Here is a 15381-nt window from a genome sequence, read left to right on the forward strand (position 1 = left end):
CTGTCTTTCTAATGTGCATGTACTATAGGCATGAGCTCTATACCTTAGTCTTTTTACCATTTAAAAGGCATCAGTGTTTCATTTTTTATCTCTTGACTGACTTTCTTCGATTAATAAACATACAAAAGTGTTGTTTCATCAGTAAATACTCTATCCTGTTGTCTCCCAGTTAAGAAGAACCTGTAGGTTCAGATTACATTAATGGTTAGTACAAAAAAAAAAACCTGTGCAATTTTAATGGTATTTTTAGCTGCAGAAATCTCTTTTGTATGTATAGATTAAACATGTATTGTGCAAAACCAAAAATAAAAAGCATCCCTTCCAAACCCAAAATATAAGTCATCTGTTGATAGATATAGCAGTAAATGTATGTAACACAGACATCTGCTTTTTACAGACAAGTTTCTTGTCTCTGTGCTTTTCTTTTCCTCTTGCTGTATGGAAACCGAGGAATTATCAGGAAAACAAATATGATGTCTTTTAAGTATTGTCTGAGAGACTGTGACAAACTTCATCCCTGAAAGAAGTCTTTCTTCTTGTGGATTGTGTGACATAGTTTTCCAGAAATTGTTAAGTTCAACAGATGGTTGATATTTGTAACAGGTCTGTGTGACTGTGGAAAAGTATTTTTGGGGGTTTTTTTATTTTTAAATGTAAGATAATATTTTTGCTCAATATTTGGCTATGATTATTATTTGAGTATTCTGGTTTTTGTTTGAGCACTTTGGTATAAGTAGAGTCCTTCCCTGGAAGTAGTCTCCAGTTGTTAACTGGTAGCAGAGTCATGAGAGTTCATAATATTTTGGGATTGTGTCCTGAAATGGAAAATTTTGGTTTGGTTTTATTCTTCCATTAATTGGTTGAAGATTCAGGTGAAGACTATTCTTTGTTAGGGCTCAAGGTGTGAAAAGCAGAAATATGTTACCTGGCTTAAATTTTTCTCTGGCATTCTGTTTTTTAACTTGATCATTAGAGTTAACTGAAGAATACATGTAATATTCACCCAGGAGTCAGATAAATGTGAGAGTTAATTTAGAGGGGTGGGGGAAGTGTGGAGATTCTGAATTGTGAGAATCATCTAATGCACTTTTCTGTTTGGTTTTTTTTTCCTATGAGGGCTGGGTTGTGTCATTTCAGCAAGACTCCAGTGTCTCAGAAAACAGTTTCTTCTTGAATGTTGTGGAAGTTATATATCAGAAAAGAGCAAAATGACACGGATAACTAAGTTCATTAAAGTTCTCTTCTAAACTTCGTATAAAAAGTACCAAACACCAACCTTATAAAACTCCCAACCAAACTTCAAAGTACATGGTACTCAGTGAAATGTATTTGCCAAACTGCTCTCTGCTGGTCAGAGCCTAATCATTCTGATCGAATTTCTACTCATCCTATAAGGCTTATGGCTGGAATTTATACAGTGTAAAAACTCCCTGTTGCTATTGATGGAGATAGTAGCCCTAGAAGTAAAGATTGTTTTTCCCATAATGTCTACTTATGTAAATTATGATGATGTTCAGGTTTGTTTTGTGGATGTAATTTGGGAGTAGTGAACCAGCCTTTTTATTGTCTAGACAGAGGTTGCTCAGGCTTATGTAGATTGTGGTCTACCCCTGCAAATCCTGCAGTTTGGTTTTCACAAAGGGAAACTTCCTAGATGGTACTCAGTGTTTGTATCTTTGCTGGTGAGGATCTTCTGGGTTCTTGCTATTCTGATATTATTTCTGCAAGTACCTGCTTCCTCTGCCTTTCCATTAGCAACCTTTTTTAGGTGAAAGCTAAATAAAGTAGTTAAATGGGCTTCTAGCTGAGAGCATCAAGCTGGTTCAGGTTCAGGAACACATGAAAAAAGGAAATCTCTGAAAGGTCTTCCAGTTGCTAGGATAACAATTGTTAGGATTGTACGCCAAATCCTGTTATTGCTAAAGAATGTTATGCAATGTCCATACAACAGCATTAAAATTTATGAAGAAGAGTTCATCTTCTGTCTAATTGCAGAGCTCGATGCAGTGAACTGTTTCCAAGTTCATGGTGAATTCATAAATCTGCCTGACTTAGTCACATACAACCAAGGTTCTCAATGATGCAACTCATTCTATAATGCTTTTCTGTGATTTTTAGATGCTTGTACACATGCTTTACTGAAGGTTTTAATATGTGTCTATGCACACTTGTAGATGATTGCCAAACACTGATCTGTCATTAAGAATATTAAGTGCAGTAGCACTTAGGAGCCACAAGTGCCCGTAGTGGACTTCTGACCAATATTAGGAGTAGAGTTGTACTAACAATGGCTGCAGGGAGTGTTTACAGGTAATCTTTCTATGCAGTGTCCTGTGTGGGAGTAAAAACTTTAGTGCAAGTCTATTCCTGCAAATTTTCAGTGATTTGCCTCAATAATTAGTGGAAGTTGTAGCTAACAATGGAATTTCCATCAAATTTAACTACAGAGCCTCTTTGAATATAGCCTAAAGATGAGGTGGGTTTTTTCCATAATGAAGCAATGAAGATGCTTAGGTGTTGAATAACCTGTTGCAGCAGCTGTACACTACATTTTGATACACAGGTATAATCTTCTGCTAGTTTGTTTCACTGATTTTAGCTTAACAGTCATTAATGCTACTAATTTTGCCCCAAACGTTTAAGTGTACAAGCTGTCTTTCTTACTCTTTTAGTAATGTGGTTGGAAAAGTTTGTTGCAGAAGACCAAAGTATAAAGTGCATTCGCAACATGATGTGGGCTTTTTTTATTAACTATTAAGTAGTTAATTCAGCTTTCTTCAATATTTGAGAAATATCACAAATTTTTAGTGAAGTGTGGAATTGGGTTTCTGTGACAGAGAAAAACCCTTGGGTGTCTGTTTTCAGAAGAGTTTACTAATAGAACTGTTGTTCAAAGTGAATTAAGTCAGTAACCTAAAGATCAAATTATGTCATCAGGACTCCAAATTTATTAAGTTTTTTGATTAGGCTTCAGTGCCTTGAGAACAGTGTCGTGTTAATATATGACCCCCATTTTATTTGTGTATAATATTTCAACAGTTACCTTGAACTTCTCGTTGATTTTCTCTACTCTAATAAAAAAGGTGCAAGAAATGTATAAGATTCCTGAGGAACATGGTTAATGAAATGCCTGCTCTGGCTCATAATTTTATTATTTAGTTGTGAACATACACTGTGAAGTTCATAAAGTAGCCTCAGTTTGCATTGTCTTGTGTCTGTGTGGGCATGAATTATTACTCTAAAGCATGTTAAGTACAGAAAGAAAATTTCATACAGTGAGAAAATTGGACAGGGCAAATGAGTGAAGGTCAGCAAAAATACTAACACTAACCAAGGGTCATTGAATAAACTGCCATGACTACTGTAGAAAGCCAGACTTGAATGTTGTATAGTTAGAGTGGTAGGAGTAAGTTTGTAAAAGCCAAAAATTGTCATGATATGGCAGAGAAGATGTTCCTTGATGCCAAACTAAATGTGTAGATACTACACCTTTTCAGCTTAACCAGATTTCAGTACATGGTACTGGAAAATTTACATGTTATCTGAGTGTAAAAACTCGGAGTAGAAGATACCTTAGTAAAGAACGCAGTGGCAGATATCAGTCAATCTTGACTTGGTTACCTTGCAAGACTTCGATTAAAAGAAAAAAACCCCAACAAAAGAGTCTTTGTAATATGGTTTTTCGGACACATTCATATGTTACTTGTTACAGTGATGAGTCTTACTCTGTTGCCCCACCCAAAACCAAACCCAATATCCTAAAGGTGTTACAAAATTTGATATTCTGTAGTTAACAAGTAACAACATAGACATGTTATTGTTGCTTTATTTTTAGGTTTGATTCTTTGCTTATAACTGGTAAATGTTTTTTTTCTTATGCCTACTGTGTTTCTCTGGTCTTAATTTCTTTTATTGTTCTGGCAGGAGTGATGATGACTATTAGTTTCCTTCACAGAACTTCACAGAATGTAATAAGATGCAAGGAGGAATCCTCACTCCACTGTGTATTGTACTTTGGCATGAAATTTAGTTCTGCACCCTGCGCAGTTCTGCGCTGTGAAGGAAACTTTGGACCTCTCTGTTCTTCACCAGTGTTTTCATGTTCTGCCTTCTAAAAGTAGAAAGACAGAACGAGACCTGTAACTTTGGAGGCTTTAAATGTTACCTGGGAAATACTTGGCGTTTATGAAGGAGTATGGTAAATTGAATTTGAACTTGATGGTTTTTCTGTATAGTTTGTACCTTAAAGAGAAAAAAACCCCCAAGAATGTGTTGCCTGAAATTATGTATGCTCATTTGCTGTGTAGAGCATGCATTTTTTTTGTAAGGAGATCTTTGAGTCAGAATTGAGACTGAAACCTAAGGGGCCTTCTGAATGCCACTTTTGAGTAGCTTCTAACATTTATTTTAAGCACCAGACTGGAGTAACTGCTAATGTTTACCTTAAGGCTTGTAAGTAGTTTAGGAAGTATTGACATGTTTTTTAAAGGAGGAAGCAGTCGCTAAATGTTTTGATGGGAATGAATTGTTTTACATTTATCTATGTTATCTCACTTGTTACTTACTTAATTTTAAATAGATGTAATGATAGATGAAATATTTTTAAGGACATACACTTCTTTATGTGCTACAAAGAAAGCCCTTATACATTTTTATTAAATGATTTTCATGGCAGTTGTGAAATACATACAGAGATACTTGATACTTGAAACATGTCTGTAATTGAGGCAAAAAGGTAAAGGCTTTGCATGTTGTTGTTGTTTTATTGCCTTACAACCTTTAAGTCAAGCAATATACTGGGTTTTGTTGTGGTTTTTTTTTTGGTCTGGTTGTTTTATTTTTGGGGTTTTGTGTGTGTGTGTGTTTTGTCTGGTTTTGGTTTGGTTTGGTTTTTGCTTTTACATAGGGAGACATAATATTTAGCATAGTTAAATTTGTTAGTGGCTTTGATCACTTCATCAAAGGTTGAAAATAGTGTAACTCCTAATATGTTACAATTTCACTTATACCAGTGATAATAAAATGGCTTAAGGCATGTAATACAAGGAATAAAAGTCGTAGAATTGCAGGATATTGATGAAATAGTTCATAAACCAGATAGGTGGTTTTGGTTTTGTGGCTGATTATCTCACACTCTAAAAATTTCTTAGGTATAACTTAACAGATAAATAGATATGGTCATTTATTACTAAAATACACTGGGATTATTCTTTTCTGCAGGAAGGGTAAGGATGTTTGTTTTCAATGACAGCTGCGTGAAAAGAGTCATGTAATTACAGTCTTTTTAGGAGGTATGATTTTTTCTTCAGCAAGAGGTGTGGGGGTGGGAGAATGGGGAGTGGAAGCTCCAGCATATGAATCAGGTTACTGATGTACTCTGACATGTATTGCTTTCCCTTCATAGATTTTCTTAATGTAAAGCTCTTGTTGAGCATGATGTCACATACAATATACGACAAAATCTCTAATCCTGTTTATTGTCAATATTATGTAGTATTTCTCAAAAGGGAACTTATTCTTTTCTTGACATGACCAGTGTGGACTTCTGTGCTATATTTGCATGGAAATCCAACTGCATCTACAGCTATAAGACACTTCCTAGTGAAATTGTTCTGCATTTTTGTGATGATAGATTGCTCCTGTGGTCAGTGGTTGAAGTGCTCCCAAAGTACACACATAAATCAGGCTGGGGCATGCTTAGTTATCTTTAAGATGCTTTAGAAAATTAAGTTCTTTATCAGTAAGTCTTCTGGTCCCTGTTTGGGAATTGTCATTATTTTGGTATGCTATATGATTCTTATGACAAGCAGTTTTATGACAGTGAGAGAAATGGGAAATATTACCTAATACATGCTAGGTGTGTTATAATAATTTTGAAACATTGTTCCTTTTTTATATTTCTGTGAATAAAAATCATTACTGTGCTACCAGTAAGAAAAAAAGAGATTCCTTGCTATGCTTTTATTAGCATGCTTTGGGATAATGCAATTCTTTATAGGCTGCTTTTCCTGATAAGATTATACAAAGGCTACTTGTTGCATAGTATTTTTTGTGGTCAGGCTTTTAATGAAAAGTCCATAAAAGCATGTTTCTCCAATTTGGGTTGCTGTATATTGACTATGCATCCAATACCAGTATTGATTTTAAAGTTGATCTTTTCACTGATTAAGGATTTGAAGCTTAAGATTCTATATCTCAGTAGCCTTCTGCCTCTTTATGTTTGTAGCCAGTGCTTACAATCTGCTGGTGCATGTCTTTTGTTGCTGCTGAAGTCTGACTACAAGTCTCGTGATGAAATCTTTTAAAATTCCTTTTATCTCTGGAATCCCCAGTTCTAATACATTGAATTGGGCTTGTGTGTGTATTTTTCCTCTCCTACTCTAAAATGCCTCTGAGTTTCAAATATTAGGTTTCAGATTTCATTTAATTTGGATTTCTCTCTAAAGGTAATCTGAGGTTTTACAGAGGAAGAATTTCCATATTAAAATTAATTGTAGAATTTTCTTGCTAAATGGTGTTTTAAAAAAATAAATGCAAAACCCCAACAAACGAAAACCCCGAACACAAAAATTTTCCATTTTTAATTAATAGTTGTTTGTCTTGTCTTCAGCTATGAGCTTCCATGCTTTAGTTTCAGGACTTACTCGGGTCCTGAAATATATTGAAGCAGTGGCTGTAATTGAGACAGTTTGCAGAATGCATTGTAGTGCCTAAACCTGGTAGCTGAACAGGGTACCAGGAACTGAATACAGTTCAGGAAGCTGAAAAACAGATGATTTTCTTGAGGTACCTTTCACACTGATTTCCATTATGAAGAGTGTTCTGTGAGCTGTTTGCCCTGGTGCAGATGCTTTTCTTCTGGGGGGTTGGCATGTTACAAATAAAGTTCAAATAAAAGTTACGGAAGGCAGAACTTTGTCATCAGCAAAGCCTGTTTCCCAAGACTCATTTTAAAGAAGTATTCTTGAATCTAGTCAGCATTTTAAAAAACACCTTCAGTAGTCACATATACCCCAGCATATCTTGTTCTGTTTAAAGACAACTCTCAGGCATTGAAATCTGGTTGTTGGCAACTATTCAATTAGTTAAGAAACAATATAATAGAGGGTCAAATTGCTTGAATATACTGCCAGCTTTGCAAAACTGATGCTAGCCTGTTAGGTTTCTCCAGCTTTGTCTGAATCTAGCTATCTGAACCAGAAATTTTAAAATCCTGTGTATTCAGGCATATAGAATTCTATAAGTTTATTATTTACAGTAATATTTAATTCTTCTTCATAACCATGAACAAAATAATGCTGAGTTTGGTATGATTTTTTTTTTCTAAGGCAGAGAAGATTTGCCCAACCTGAGGGTCTTTCTCAAAGACACTGTAAATGTTCCTCAATCTTACCATGAAAGGCAAAGATTATTTCCTGTATAGTGGAGACAACACTTCCAGCTCATATCCCCAGCTATGGAAGGGGAAGGGTTTTCATTATGCCTTGCTTCAGATAATTGTTACAAGCATATTAGAAATACAGTTCTAGTTTCTACAGTGTGCACATGTGTAAACTACTCAAATTGCATAAGGCTTGTTGATTCTTCTCCTTTAAAATGAAGTGGTTATTGCAGATCTGCTGAATTCTGTACTTACAGATGTAGGCATTGTTCTACCACAACAGAGATCACTCAGGGTCTGTCACAGCCTGTGGCCTTCCCTCTGCTGCAAAGGCTTTGCTTGTCTCTTGAAACAATTTTCATAAAATACACACATTTCTTAGCTCCTATTTAGATGTACATTTGTAACTTTATTATTTTGAGGTTTTCTTCTTTATTGGTTTTTTTTTTATTTTCAATAAAAAGGCAAGATTTATATTGGGGAGTGTAACTTGACAGTGTAACCTTACTTTTAATGGGAATACAGACATCAACTGTTTAACATTCTAGGGTGGGATGATTCAACTTTAATAAGGAGATGGAGGATGGCTCTCAGCCTACTTTGAAGTATTAGTAGATGTTTCAGCTCTTCTCCTAGACTTTGAATACATGAAATTCATGACTTAATTTCTCTATCAGTGCTGCCTTTTCAAATTGTGTCAGCAGGAACAATATGTGTAGACTGGAAGCATTTCCTTGTTCAGAATATGTTTCTTAAGACTATCCATGTTGTGGAATGAAACTTTTCAGTCATTAGCATGGTGGCTACACCTTCATTTATCTCAGTTATCAGCCAGGTGTGTCCACCTATGTAGTCATAGGATTATGTGAATATAAAAGGTTGGAATTATTTTAATGTCAATGATAAGAAAACTGTCTCTTGGAGCAATTAGGTGTATGTCTGAACCCACTGACGTGATCTTAAGGAAACCTTTTTAGTTTACTCACTAGATATATTTGAGATTACAGCTGTATTTTACAGTACCATCATGCTGAAACAGTTTAAAGTAGTTATAGTGATGTCTTATTGATTTTAAAGAAATCTTTGTCTTATTAGAGAGATTTGTTGTCTAGTGGCAGCCCAAATAGAAAGCCCCCACACTGTCATTTCTCTTAAAATATCGTGTTTGCAGATGCTTAAAGGGAGACTTTTCCATCCTGTGCTCTACCATTACTGCAGTAGTCTGTTGCACTGGCTTTGTTGCTCTGAGGAGGATAAAGGTGCAGCAAACCCTTTGTCCTCTTGGTACTCTCTATGCTTCTGGGCAAGAAATCAGAAACCTTCATTTCAGTATAGGATATAAATGACAAATACTTGGTGCAAGAACAAAACGAAGTGGGGGTAAGGGTCAGACAGCAATGCCATAATTAGTATTATTAGTTAGTATTAGTTAGTTAATATTTCTGAGTTTTAGCTATGTTTGCCTATTCCTTCCATTTACTTCAGACACTCTCTTTCTTTGGGAGGAAAACAAAATGCTTCTGATGACTTGACTTCTCCAGTGGCAGGCAAGACATTACCACAGGGCAAATGGTTAACTGATCAAACCTTGTGAAAATAGTGCACTGTGTTGGTGAAATACATGTTTGCCTTTTTGGCAGTGAACCCTGCAGTGATGGTGAGTAGGCACCAGGATGTCTGAGGATGCTATATCACATACTGGATGCAGCTAGAGACTACGGTGGTTAGGCAGCGTACATGGCCCAAAGAGGAGTCAGTTTGGTAGCTGTGAAAACTGTGTGCCTGGAAGGACACTGTATCTGCAGTTTTCTAAGCACTTCCAGACTTTTTCTCTGAGTACAAGAGCTCAGACACAGGTGGGAATGTGAATTGGCTTCCCTGAACCATCTGGCAGTGCCGTCTCACTCTTACAGATGAGCAGTGACAGGAATGCCTGTTAAGACCCTCTAATGCTGCTGCAGTCTCCTCCAGTGAGGAAAGGAGGTCACAGCATGCACAGGGCAGTGCTGCTGTGAGCTCAGCCTATCCACATGCTGTGCCTGAAATCTGTTTCAAGTCTCATTAGTGAGGAATGCCCACTGTAGCCAGTGTCTGCAGGTAGTGTGGTTTGGCCCTCCTGAGTCACAGTGAAAGTACTGAATGCTGGTTCGCTGGTGGTACTCTTCACACGATCCATGGCCCACTGTTTAATGCATGAAAATAGAGTTATTTTTGATGGCAATTTTTCTGCTGTATTTCTTCACTCTCCCTCCATCATCTATGAATGCTGTTCTTTGACAATTTGATGGACTAAATTTGATGGCCACCTTGCAGTGCTCTGATTTTGGTTCTAATTCCAGATATAATTTTCTGTGCTTTCATTTTTCTCCTCTGAAGTTAGTATGGCACTGCTCCTTCTGCTTTCACAGAACATTATGAAATCCCCTGGTGAAGTCCATTTTCTAAGGGATGTGGATGTGTTGTGTTGTTTCCTGTGGGTGGATCCTGTAGGTAAAAAGTCTCCATGGAAACAATAAGCCCTTACACTTTGACTGTTCCCTTATAATCATGAAAGTTCTGTACATACGGTACAGTTTGGATCAACTTACTTCTCATGCGGAGGCTCCATGTTTTTTTGCCATTTTAAGCTTTGTTTAAAGTACAAATATTAGTCACTTATCTCTTGTGCAAACATTAAATGTGGTTGAGCATTTGGACTACTTATTTCACTGTCCCTTTAAAATTTCTGAATATTAACACATAAGAACTAAAATCATAAGTTATAAAAAATTGGAAGAATAATAGTAGAATTTGATGTCTTTTGATTGTGTGAGTGTTTGGGGATTTTTTAAATTCAGTAATACAGTCTTTATTTTGTGTGGTTTATATGGCCATAAATCATGTTACTGCTCTTCTGTGCTTTTAGCAGATCAGTAGAAGGGCAGTTGAACATTTTCATAAATTTTTCCAAGGTTCTGGTATTCGAATCAGACTCACAGTCTACATTTCTGATAAAATAAAACACTCAGTAGACTGGTCATGATAGTGCTGTCAACTCAAATGTGCAAAGAGTTAAAAAGAATCACCATTTAAAAAGATGGTGGGCTGAAAGATCATAATTCAGAATTGTCTGCTTCAAAACATTTCAAACTATGTTTTGCATATTTTCACAGATTGTGTTATCAAGTTTTTCTCTGCAATCTTAATTGCAAGGCAATGGCTTGTAAGAAAAATTTGGCATTCTTGCTTAATAAGACAACTTTAAGAATGTCCATTGCTTTTTTTTGCTTCCAGAGGCTTCATGGTTTCAGCATCTGCCACCAGCCAACCTGGACAGAAGATTTTGAGTTCATTTAAGATCTTAATATAGAGCTCTCCACTTTTGAATTGCTGCTGTCCAGGTGTTATAGGAGAAATATGACAGAATCACTTTTCTCTCTGAAGCTAATCTAACCTTTATTGTCAAACAGCTAAGCTTAACCAAATAGATTATGGCATGACTGGGAATAGCTACTCCGCTGCCACACTTCACAGTGTTGCCACACACAAGTGTCTGACCTGTTCTATAAAACTTTGAGGTATCGCTTTTGTGTCTGTTCTGAAAAAATGGTTAATCTCCAGCATTTTGCTAAACTCAACTTTTCCTGAATTAGGGACAAATTTAAACATCTGATGACTGGGTTGTTGATTCCTATAATGTTTTTTGCTAAAATGATTACCCCAATCAGTACAGATGTCTCTGTATGGTAACAACGTACAGATAAGTGCAGGTAAAGTGTGTCTGGCTGAAGTTAAACTAAGCTCTTCAATGTGACATCTGTTTTGTTCTTGTTTTTTCCTTTGGAAGCCCTGCATTAAGACTTGATACTTCCTGGTGTGCACAAGCATATTCTGTTTGTCATTCACTTTCTGGCAGAATAGTGTTTGGCACTGAGTAGAATCAGACGGGTGGAACATTTAAGATACAAATGCTGTATTCTACTACTACGGAAGTATTCCTGTGTTCGAAATAAAACCAACCAAACCCTGCTGATGTTCTAGCTCTTCTATGAAGTAATTAGTCAAAGTAGACCTAGCCTTGAAATAAAGCATTTTGTCTGCAAAATAGGTTTTATATCTCCTTACATTACTGATAATGAACGTTTTGGTGACACTGAAAATAATAAGGTAATATTATGTGTCATGTAAGTTTAAGTGGCATTATATGACATAATAGCACGTCTGAGTTCCCATGTCTGTAGTGCAAATACCTATTTCCAATTTTATGCTACTTCAGTGTAATGAGAGAGCAACTAAGCGGTATTTCTTTCGTCTTTACTCTGCCTGAATTGCTGCTAAAATATTTAATGGTGAACTACCATTTCAGGTGTAATTTGTAGAAACAGATTCACTTACTGTCCTACCCATGATGATGAAGAAAAATAACACTTTTATCACTATTCATCTCTATGTTTTCTTACATTATTTGCTTTGCATGTGGGTCTGTGTGCTGGGGGCTTCTCAGTTGTTAATTGTGCTTTCTTTTATGGTCCAGATTGACTGCTGGAGCTATGTTCAATATATTATCTGAGTAATTAGCTGTTTTTTAAGCAAAAAGTTTTTGAGGGGCTGTGGTGTTCGGGGTTTGTTTGTTTGTTTGTTTGTTTTGGTTGGTTTGGTTTTCATTTTTTTTTCACATGATGGGCTTTGGCTGTTTTACGTCATTGGTACCTTTGTTGTACCTAATGGGCTTGATTATTTCTGTTTATTGAGTACTGTATGTAGGAATCATTTTGGTTAAAAAATTATTTCTATAAGGAATGTTAAATCTGTCCTATGCCAGGGGTATTTTTATATGGTGTATGGATTGTTTTTCTGTCTCTTCCAGCAATTTGTAGGGTCTTGTTTTTCATGATATTCCCAAAGGGGTTTTTTTATGCCTCATGCAGCTACCTGTAATAAAATTTCTCTTAAATTGTAAAAAATGGAGGCCATCATATATGGGCTAAAAGCACCTCCAAGATAATCATTGGTCTATATGAAAAGTATTTACTTGTGAGTGACAGAGAATCAAGTTTTGCAAAATTTGAACCTCAGTCAGAGACTTGCCCAAATTTACTCATTTTTTGATGAAAAAAGCTGGTTTTGGAAAATGTGGAGGAAGGGTGGCAGTTTCAGGGTAAAGAACACGTCTCTTTTATGCACAAAGCAACAGGGAACCTTTACCAGGTGCTCTCATAAAGATAGCTACGTTTGGTATGATGTTAGGGCCACCAAAAACCACATTATAAAAGATTGGCCTTCACTTCTGCACCTGAAAATAGTGTCTGAATAGCAATTATTTGTCATGCATGTAAAATTGTGGATATAAAAACAGCAGAGCATGTCACTAGGAAAATCAATTCTAAACACTTTGTGTTCTGAGTAGATGCTCCATAAAATTTATCTTACACAAAAGGAAATAAATGCATGGGCTGTAAAGAAGTGTGCAGCAGAAATGCCAACTGTAATTGTGTGGATTTTTTTTCTGTGTAAGAACAAAAGGTTCAAAGGAAAAAAGCTATCAAAAAATCCCCACTTTGCAGAGCTGAGCAGCTGGTAGAAGGTGCCTCTTGACAAAGCTGATCCTGTTATTACTATGAATTTGTACAACTTTTGTGACTGTTGGAGAGCAGCACTCTGCAACTGGAAGATGCCAGGTGTATGTGCCTACAAGTCTCCAGAGTCTGACTTCTGTGAGCAGAAGGCTCTGGTAAGCATCAGAGAATATAGTAGTTCCCTGACATAATTACTTTTTCCCAGTGTAAAGGGCATCTGAAGCTATTTCTGCAATTACATTTAAACTTCTTTTGGGTTTTGTTTGTTTTAATAGGAAACTTTATTGAAGAAAGACTGGAATTATGCATAAAAAATGAAGCAATAACTCATTAAATAATTAAAGATAGATTGAAAACTCCCATTTCAAACAGAAAAAAGTATTGAAGCTCGTGATCAAGCATTTAGAATATCTGTATTATTTTTATGTAGCATATGCGGAATTGATGAGTGGGAAATTGTTTTCAAATATTTCTAAACACCAGTAATGTTTGTCCATTCTCCTTATGTATCGTCCATGACTGCATAAAGTCAATACCTCTCTTCCTATATGACATTTAGAAATGAAGCTTAATGATACCTATTATGTTCTTAGCTTTCAGATTTGGAGTAGTTGTTCAATGCAGAGTTGTCTTAGAGCATGAGGTGTTTGCAGAATTTTCAGTTAATACTAAATACCACTTGATCAGTGTCAGATATGTTTTAATTTGCACAACTTTAAATAAGAAACATATAGACTTGAAACAGGGAGAGAATGCTAGGGATTCTTGATTGTAATATTTGATGGTCCAGTAGTTCCCACCTCTCAGTAATATAGTTAAAATGTGGTGATGGCAAAATGTATTTAACCTGAGTGATTTTTGAAGTATGTATTGTTGTATTCTGAGGTCCCCCAGAGTGCAAATTTTAATTGTTATTTCTTAGAGATATTAATGTGGATTTAATGTGGGAAAGTTCTGCACATAAAATAGATCCTTCTAGAGAGGAAAAACCATGTATTTTCCCAGGGGAATATAGGGAATGCAAGAACAGGGGCGCACCATGGCATTAAAATATTTGGTAAGAAAATATAAACTATATCACAAAACAAAATGTTAGAATGGGTTGACAGCAATTGCTGTTGTAAGAGTTCTTCTCTATGAAATTGGCAGGTACTGTAAGGACACTGATCCAGGCTCCTACCCCTCTGCCCCACTTGAGTGGCACCATAGGCTGGGGGCAGAGGGCAGCTGCTCTGAAGGGTTCATGTGCTCAGTCTTAGCTTACAGCTAGCTTTTTTGAGTAGCCAGGTGCTCCACATCAGCCATCTGCATGGTTTTTGGCACCCATAGAGGGCTTCTCATTGACAGGCACCTTTTTGCACTTTTTATTGGTTCCTGACTTGAGTGGTCAAATTAAGATGCCAATTGCTTCATTGTTGTATGGCCCCAAACTAATCTCTCTGATTTTTCCCATGGATCTGAAGGCAATCAGTGGTTGTTTCCTGGGTTACTATGACTCTCTGGCCTCTCACCATGAAGATGTTAAAACAACATAAAGTTTTAGGACTGCTTTATTTTCTTTTCCTTGCACAGCTAACCTGTGAAACAAAATAGACCCTCTCATATGGCAGAGATTTGGGTCAGCCTTCCCCATGCTGTTTACATGTGTTATCAGTGACAATTGTATTTGTTTTTCAAATTGTCATCTAATTGGTTCATACCTATGGTTCAGAGTTTGTTTTATCTGAGTGATGCCTTCAAGTAAGCTTCACCTCATGACACACTCGTATGTGTGTATGTACATGTCTTTTTTCAGGAAGCTTGCTAAAATAACAAATTGGCAGTATTCATAATTAATGTTGTTCAACACTTTTCATTATGAAGGTGTTTTTGTTGCTAACAGTCTTGCTGAACTTTAACTCTTTGGCCCAATTGCTCTATGCTGTCTCTCAGTTGGAGAGATTCAGAAGAGATGAAACAGGTATGTCCCTGAATAAAACTAGGAAAATTACTTGCTTTGATCATGTTAAAGATTTAGAATAAAAGTATAGTTGAGGTTCCTAGTCTTTGCTTACCTTTTGTTGATAGTATTTGCTATGTAAATCTGCTAAAGCAACAATGAAAAATTACTGCAATGAAAAAAAATTAAGTTACTTGTTTCCCTCTGAAAGCATTTATTAAAAACTCTTTTCAAAATACCTTGAGAATACAGTCTAATTATGATTAACTTTTAATGGTTTTTTTTTTAGTTTCATCATACAGTGGCAAAAAATTTCATTCTGAAATGAAATATAATATGATTTTTGAAGTTTCCTAAATAGGAAATAGGCAAGACAAATTTACATAGTAAACAGCTCAAGGTGTATTTTCTTTACTTTTTTTTTTCAGTAGGATTCCTTCAACTTCTGACATTATCTGTCTTTTTGATTCTTTTGTCAAACATTCAAATTCGGTGGTTGCCTTTTT

At 36.1% G+C, this 15381-nt stretch overlaps 1 protein-coding gene across 7 annotated transcripts in view; it reads left to right on the plus strand.

Annotated features, from left to right (window-relative positions):
• Positions 1–15381, plus strand: part of MARCHF1 (membrane associated ring-CH-type finger 1) — a 231141-nt gene that overhangs the window by 101049 nt on the left and 114711 nt on the right. The gene's annotated exons all lie outside the window — the stretch shown is intronic.

Source organism: Corvus hawaiiensis, chromosome 5, assembly GCF_020740725.1.
Source record: "Corvus hawaiiensis isolate bCorHaw1 chromosome 5, bCorHaw1.pri.cur, whole genome shotgun sequence".
Taxonomy (NCBI): Eukaryota; Metazoa; Chordata; class Aves; order Passeriformes; family Corvidae; genus Corvus; species Corvus hawaiiensis.